Source organism: Microtus pennsylvanicus, chromosome 10, assembly GCF_037038515.1.
Source record: "Microtus pennsylvanicus isolate mMicPen1 chromosome 10, mMicPen1.hap1, whole genome shotgun sequence".
Lineage (NCBI taxonomy): Eukaryota > Metazoa > Chordata > Mammalia > Rodentia > Cricetidae > Microtus > Microtus pennsylvanicus.
This window is the reverse complement of record NC_134588.1, coordinates 99,129,486-99,137,555: the sequence shown is the minus strand read 5'-3', so window position 1 is coordinate 99,137,555 and position 8,070 is coordinate 99,129,486. Positions and strand designations below refer to the sequence as shown.

General features: G+C 45.0%; 1 pseudogene; it reads left to right on the top strand.

Annotated features, from left to right (window-relative positions):
* The first annotated feature begins 2,079 nt into the window (after positions 1–2,079).
* Positions 2,080–2,544, top strand: LOC142858401 (large ribosomal subunit protein eL29 pseudogene; annotated as a pseudogene).
* The last annotated feature ends 5,526 nt before the right edge of the window (positions 2,545–8,070 follow it).

The following is an 8,070-nucleotide window of genomic DNA, read 5'->3' as shown; positions in this document are numbered from 1 at the left end:
AGTAGCAAAGAGAACTGACCCCCACAAATTGTCCTCTGTCCTTCACATAAAATAAAATTCTATTTCCCAATATATACACATAGATTATATCCAGAATGTAAAGACACTCATGTTAATCGTGGCTACCTCTAGATAGTAGTAGCTACCTTTAGATAGTAGAATCATGGATGATTTTTTATTTTCTTCATATCTGTATATGTAGCCTTTCTATAGAAAAAGATAGTTTTACAATATAAGCAAGCATGACAAGCCAGTCTCTCTTGGCCAGGTGTGGGGGAATATACCTGTCATCCTAGCAGTTAAAAGGGGGAAATGAGTGGTCAGGAACTGAAGGCCAATCTTCACAGCAAGTGCAAGGTTGGCTGGGTCACTTGAGATCCTCTGGAATAACAAGAGGGGCTGAAGGAACAGCTCCGAGGTTAAGAGTACATAGTAGCATTGCAGAAAACCCGAGTTCATTTCCCAGCACCCTTACCCTTATCAGCTCAACTGCCTCCACCTCCCGTTATGGAGACTTTGACACTCTTCTGGCCTCAAGGGAAATTGTACTCATTCACACACTTCCCTTCACACGTACACATAATTAAACATAAAAACAGTTTTTAAAAAGGCAACAATGCTGGGCATGGTAGTACACACCTTCCCAGCATTGGGGGTGGGGGGTAGGGGCAGAGGCAGGCAGATTTTGAGTTTTTGCATAGCCTGGTCTACATAGCAAGCTCCAGGCGAGTCAGGGCTACATAATAAAACCCTGTCTCAAAAAAAAAAAGCAAACAAAAATAGTATATCTATGAAATAGAATAACGTTCAGCCGTAAGAAAGGACCACAGTGTGGGTGAACTTATACTAAAGCCTGTCCCCAAAGAACGAATTGTGTGCTTCTATCAGTGAGAAATGTCCAGAACAGGCACATCTATAAAAAGAGTAGATTAAAAGAGGCCAGCAGCTGCTTGGGCTGAGTGGGAAATGAGTAACCAGTAAAAGGTATAGGATTTCTTGTGGGGCGACGAAAAGTTCTAAAACGGTAGTGACGGCTGCAGAACTGCGCATCTCCTAAGAACCACTTAGTAGACGGTTTAAATAGGTGACACGTATGCCACGTACATGGGTTATGGAGTAATAAAACCGTCACTGGAAAAGTTTTCCCCACACTGTGGCAATCAGCTGTCATGTGATGCCCTGAGGGGTTGCGACCCACAGGTTGAGAACCAGTGCTGTATTGCAACTTTGAGGATCAAGCCTTTAACAAAATAGACCTTTCTTTGGGAGATACTCAAGATTCAGTGGCACAGACCTTAAGATACATCTCAATTTCAAATCTCTGGTAGTCAGTTGTACCAAATTTCTTCTTTTAAACCAAAGATAATAAGTCAAGGAGATGTTCTTCAGGGCCCTGTAGGATGACAGCTGCAAGCGAAAGCCTGGCTGCTCCCCTTTCCACCCTGTCCCTCTGCCAAGCATCTGCTAGAATGAGAACCTGCTCCTCTTCTTCTTCTTCTTCTTCTTCTTCTTCTTCTTCTTCTTCTTCTTCTTCTTCTTCTTCTTCTTCTTCTTCTTCTTCTTCTTCGAGGTTGCATTTCTCTTGATGTCTATCAGGGTTTTTTATTGATATTTATTGAGCTCTACATTTTTCTCTGCTCCCCTCCCTGCCTCTCCCCTCCCCCTTCAACCCTGCCACAATGTTCCCCATGCTCCCAATTTACTCAGGAGATCTTGTCTTTTTAAACTTTTTACTTCCCATGTAGATTAGATCCATGTATGTCTCTCTTAGTGTTTGTATGGTTGTCTAAGTTCTCTGGGATTGTGGTTTGAAGGCTGGTTTTCTTTGCTTTATGTTTAAAAACCACCTATGAGTGAGTACATGTGATAATTGTCTTTCTGTGTCTGGGTTACCTCACTCAAAATAATGTTTTCTAGCTCCATCCATTTTCCTGCAAAATTCAAGCTGTCATTATTTTTTTCTGTTGTGTATATACTCCATTGTGTAAATGTACCACATTTTTCTTATCCATTCTTCAATTGAGGGGGCATTTAGGTTGTTTCCAGGTTCTGGCTATAACAAACAATGCTGCTGGAGCCGCCGATTACCGTCCAGCCATGGCCAAGTCCAAGAACCACACCACACACAACCAGTCCCGGAAATGGCACAGAAACAGCATCAAGAAACCCCGGTCACAAAGATACGAATCTCTCAAGGGGGTTGACCCCAAGTTCCTGAGGAACATGCGCTTTGCCAAGAAGCACAACAAGAAAGGCCTGAAGAAGATGCAGGCAAATAATACAAAGGCCATGAGCGCATGTGCGGAGGCCATCAAGGCCCTGGTGAAGCTCCAGGTGGTGAAGCCCAAGGGGCCAAAGGGCCCCACCCGCAAACTCACCCGTCTGGCTTTAATTGCTCACCCCAAGCTTGGGAAGTGGATTAGAAGCTACATGGCCAGGGGTCGTAGGCTCCAAAAAACAAAGCCCAAAGTTCAAGCCAAAACAGAGGCCTCAGCTGCAGCTCAGGCTCCCAAAGGTGCCCAGGCCCCTGTGAAGGCCCCATAAAAAAGATCTCAGTCTGCCAATGTGAAGACAGATGGACTGGTGTGAACACCTACACAGTATTTGCAGATGTTCAGGACCTTATGCTGTTTTTACAAATAAACTTGAGGCAAGTTCTGTAAAAAAACAAACAAACAAACAAATAATGCTGCTATGAACATAGTTGAACACATGTCCTTGTGGCACGATTGAGCATCCTTTGGATATATACCCAAAAGTGGTGTTACTGGGTCTTGAGGAAGGTTGTTTCCTAATTTCTTGAGAAATCACCACATTGACATCCAAAGGGGTTGTACCAGCTTGCATTCCCACCAGCAATGCAGGAGTGTTCCCTTTTCCCCACAACCTCTCCAGCATAAGTTGTCATCTGTGTTTTTGATCTTGGCCATTCTTACAGGTGTAAGATGGAATCTCAGAGTTGTTTCGATTTGCATTTCTCTGATGGCTAAGGATGTTGAACATTTCCTTAAGTGTCTTTCAGCCATTTTAGATTCCTCTGTTGAGAGTTTTCTGTTTAGGTCTTTACTCCATTTTTTATTGGATTATGTGATCTTTTGGTGTCCAATTTCTTGAGTTCTTTGTATATTTTGCAGATCAGACCTCTGTCTGATGTGGGGTTAGTGAAGATAGTTTTCCATTCTGTAGGCTTTTGTCTTGTTGACCGTGTCCTTTGCTTTACAGAAGCTTTTCAGTTTCAGGAAGTCCCATTTATTAATTGTTTCTCTCAGTGTCTGTGCTGCTGGAGCTATATTCAGGAAGTGGTTCCCTGTACCAATGTGTTCAAGTGTACTTTCCACTTTCTCTTCTATAAGGTTCAGTGTGGCTGGCTTTATGTTGAGGTCTTTGATCCATTTGGACTTGAGTTTTGTGCATGGTGATAGATATGGGTCTATTTTTATTTTTCTACATGTTGATATCCAGTTAGGCCAGCACCACTTGTTAAATATGTTTTCTTTTTTCCATTTGATATATTTTAGAGAAACTGCTTTTCTTGTTGGACCCAAGTGGCTACAAGAGAAGGCAAACTGGATTCATAACATCTATTTTTTTTTAATGATTATGATTCCAGGAATGCAGGTGAGATGACTCATAGGGAAAAGGTGCTTGCATCCAAACCTGGACCAAAGTTCAATCCCTAGGACCCAAATGGTGGGAGGAGAGAACCAACTCCCAAAAGCTGTCCTCTTATTTCCACAGAGTTCTGTGGTACATAATTAATTAGTGTAATTTAAAAAATGACTCTAGGAGATTATCAGATACCTGCTTCTTAAAAGAGCAAGGGAGGGGAAAGAGGGGGGGAGGGGAGAGAGAGAGAGAGAGAGAGAGAGAGAGAGAGAGAGAGGGAGGGAGGGAGAGAGAGAGAGAGAGAAAGAGAGAGAGAGAGAGAGAGAGAGAGAGAGAGAGAGAGAGAGAGAGTTAGCCTATCTCCTAGGGCCATAATGAGAATTAAAGGAGATCTAAAACTCTCAGCTCACACCCCAGCTCATAAACCCCAGCTTCCTCCCACTCTTTTCTATGTCCTGATTTTATTATTGTTGTTATTGTTATTATTATTTTGGTTTTGGTTTTTTTTGAGTTTTAGATCTCCTTTAATTCTCATTATGGCCCTAGGAGATAGGCTAATTCTCTCTCTCTCTCTCTCTCTCTCTCTCTCTCTCTCTCTCTCTCTCTCTCCCTCTCTCTCTCTCTCTCTCTCTCTCTCTCTCTCTCTCCCCTCTCTCTCTCTCTCTCTCTCTCTCTCTCCCTCCCTCCCTCTCTCTCTCTCTCTCTCTCCCTCCCTCTCTCTCCCCACCCCCCCTCTTTCCCCTCCCTTGCTCTTTTAAGAAGCAGGTATCTGATAATCTCCTAGAGTCATTTTTTAAATTACACAGGGTATCTCTGTGTAGCCCTGACTGTTCTGGAACTCACTCTGTAGACCAGGCCAGCCTCAAACTCACAGAAATCTGCCTGTCTCTGCCTCCTGCATGCTGGGATTAAAGTTGTGTACCACCATCGCTGGCTCTGTCTTGCTTTCTTAACTGTGTCCAGAAGGGACTAAATACCCTTTTTTAAAGACACTGCTTCTAAAAAACATTATTCTTAGCAAAATTTATTGGTGCATCTTGGTTAATTATGGATGTTTTTCTCTACTTACAATGGAGCCAAGACAGGGAATAATAGCCACAACTCTTTCTCCAGGACATCCCGTGTAATAGGCTGAAAAGTTAGATGTTCTATAGGAAAGAACGGAGAGGGACTAACACACTGAGTCAATTTCTAAATGCATCAAAGAATATCAGTGAAGACAGCAGGCCAGGATAGACACCGGATGCAGAGTCTTCATCCAAGCAAAAGACTGGACAGTTCACGGTGGACTGGACCCCACTGAGGTATTCCCTTCAGGATATGTATGTGCTGTGGGGTGTAAAGCTCATGTATTTGAACATATGACCCCTGACTGACTGTGCCATTTTAGGAGACTGCAGTAGCTTCAGGAGGTAAAGCCAAGCTGGAGAAGTGGATTCCCAGAGAATGGGTCTTTGTTCTTACATTCCTACCCAACTTCTGGTCCAGGAGCTCCCTCTCCTCTGTTTCCTGGTCCACCAAGATCTGAGAAGTTTAAAGTCACACACTGCTTCTGCCGTGACTGGCAAGAATTTTGTCACGGCTTCCCAGCTATGGTGGGCTGTACTCCAAATCCTTTCTGCCTTAAGTTGCTTCTTCTCAGACACTTGGGTCACAGCAATGAGAAAATATCCTGGAAGGAAACATTTAGAGCGGGATAATCACTGGGCGTGTGGTGCACGCCTTTACCAGCACTCTGGAGGGAGAGGTGGGAGGATCTCTGTGAGTTTGAGGCGAATCTGGTCTACAGAGTGAGTCCCAGGACAGCCATGGCTACATTAGCAACTTAGGGCAAGAAGGATTTGAGAGTACAGTCTAATATGGCTGGGAAGACATGGCAAAATTCTTGCCAATCATGACAGCATCAGTGTGTGGCTTCAGACTTCTCACATCTTGGTGGACCAGAAAACAGAGGGAGAGACTGGGCCAGAAGCTGGGTAAGAACATAAAAAAGCATTCAACAAAACCCGAATCTCAAAAAGCAAACAGAAAAAGAAAGTTGGATAGTCATGGGGCCAGCAAGAAGGTTCAACCTGTAAAAGTGCTTGCTGCCAATCCTGATGACCTGAGTTCAATCCCTGGCCTGGAACCTGCATGGAAGAGGAGAACTGACTCCCACAGTGGTCCTCTGACCTCCACGTGTGTTCTGTGGCATCCACACATGCACACATTTATAGAAATAATAAAGAGTTGCATAGCCATGAATTTTAGTCTCTCTCTCTCTCTCTCTCTCTCTCTCTCTCTCTCTCTCTCTCTCTCTCTTAGTTAGGGTTTCTCTATAACTTGGAGCCTGTCCTGAAACTAGCTATTGTAGACCAGTCTGAGCCTGGAACTCACAGAGATCTACCTGCCTCTGTGTCCCGAGTGCTGGAATTAAAGGTGTGCGCCACCACTGCCTGGCTGAATTTTAGTCTCTTTTTTAATTCCAGTGTTCAAGGCAATTACCCAGTAGCTGGTTGGCAAGTGTTCATTAAAAATCTAGGGCTGTAAAATCCCATGTGAAGTAGCGCCTGCCCATTGTAGCCCAATTGAGACAGACGCACTCTATGGGCAATTGCAGTACCACCCCAGGCTGAGGACAAGATGCCATCATAGCATAGAATAGGTGATGTAAGGGGAAAAAATTGATTTTTCTGGGTCTGTAAGCATAGCTCAGTAGTAGGGATGTGCTTGGCATGTACAAAGTGGTAGTTCAAGTCCTATCACCAGGGAGTGGAAATATTAACTTATCCTCACACTTTTTCAGGGTTTCTGGCTGATGCCCCTGTAACACAAGAGTTCCTTCTATGAGGAAAAACAGATCAGTAAGACAAAAGAGAAATTTATTCAAATTTTATATAATAAGTCTTCATAAGGAAATGAAGACCCAAGAAACAGGTAGCCTATGTAGATTTTAAGTAAGGTTTGATGGAGAAAGAGGACCAATATGAAGAAATTGGATTGAATTAAACAGTTGTGACCCAATGGTACTTTAGGCAAGGGACTCTCAAAGCCATTGCGTTCAGACTCCTCTTTGGGTCCTCTGTCTTCAGCGGTGAGGACACACCTTCTCTGTGGGGACAGGGAAACCTTTCTTGTAGTCAGCTTCAGGTGAGGGGGTTCCTACGATGCTCTCGAATGCCAAAGATGTCACATGACCTGACCGAGCCACAAACGACAGCAGACAAAGAAGCGTGACCGGCAGAGGGTCACATGTAAAGGCCCAGAAGAGAGAAGGACATGCCTCTCATTCCAGGCAATTTAAGGACAGGGTATGGCTAGAGAGTTGAAAATGAGGTAAGAGGTAAGACTAGAAGGAGCAACAAGATCCACACAAGTTCATAGTGTGTTGTGTGGGTGTGGGTGTACATATGTGTGTGTTCTTGTATGCATGTGTGTGCGGAGGCTAGGAAACCACTTCAGGTGTCCTTTTTTGGCGCCGTCCACTTTGGTGTCTTTGTTTTCTGTTTTGAGACAGGGTCTCTCATTGGACTGTACCTCAATGATTAGGAGCCTGGCTGACCCTAGGGCTCCAGGAACAAGTGTGTGGCACTATGCCCAGTTCGCTCCTTCCATCCTTCCTTCCTTCCTTCCTTCCTTCCTTCCTTCCTTCCTTCCTCCCTCCCTCCCTCCTTCCCTCCCTCCCTCCCTCTCTCCCTCCATTCCTTCTTTCTTCTTTTTTCTCTCTCTCTGTGTCTCTGTGTGTGTCTCTGTCTCTCTCTCCCTCTGCATGTGTGCCTACATGTATGCCTGCATGCCAGAAGAGAGCATCAGATCTCATTGCTGATGGTTGTGAGCCACCATGTGGTTGCTGGGAATTGAACTCAGGACCTCTGGAAGAGCAGTTAGTGCTCTTAACCGTTGAGCCATCTCTCCAGCCCAGCTATTTTTTTCTTTTTACAGTGGGTTCTGGGAATCAGATTAAGGTCCTTATGCTTGTGCAGCAGGCACTTCACTGCCAGAGCCATCCCCCAGCCTGTGTGCTGATTTGTTTTTCAGACAGGGTCTCCTGTAGCTCAGGCTTGGGCTTGAATGCCTGACCCTCCTCTTCTACTACCAAGAGCTGGGATTAACAGGCATGAGCCACCGCCATGCCCAGCATGGGAGGCAGGTCTTTCAAAAAGCCTTTGATGAAATAGGCTTCCATAGCCATGGAGGTTGTCAGCTGTGAGGGATGCATTTAGCTGCCCAGCGCCCTACCCTGGCCAAATCTGCTGTAGTGTCCACTCCCTGCCATGCTCTTCCTGGCTGCCTGGAGCCAGTAACTGACCAGGGCAGGGCTAATGGAGCTAGGCCTGCTTCTTGTGGCAGTTGTGACAGGCACTCTGTGCTATGGGATTTCTATAGGTCGTGACCTGGACTGGCTGCACACTAATCTATGCTCTCTTGGCCATCACTATGGAATACATCAAATGATGCTCGGTGGCCATCACTCTGTGGATCATT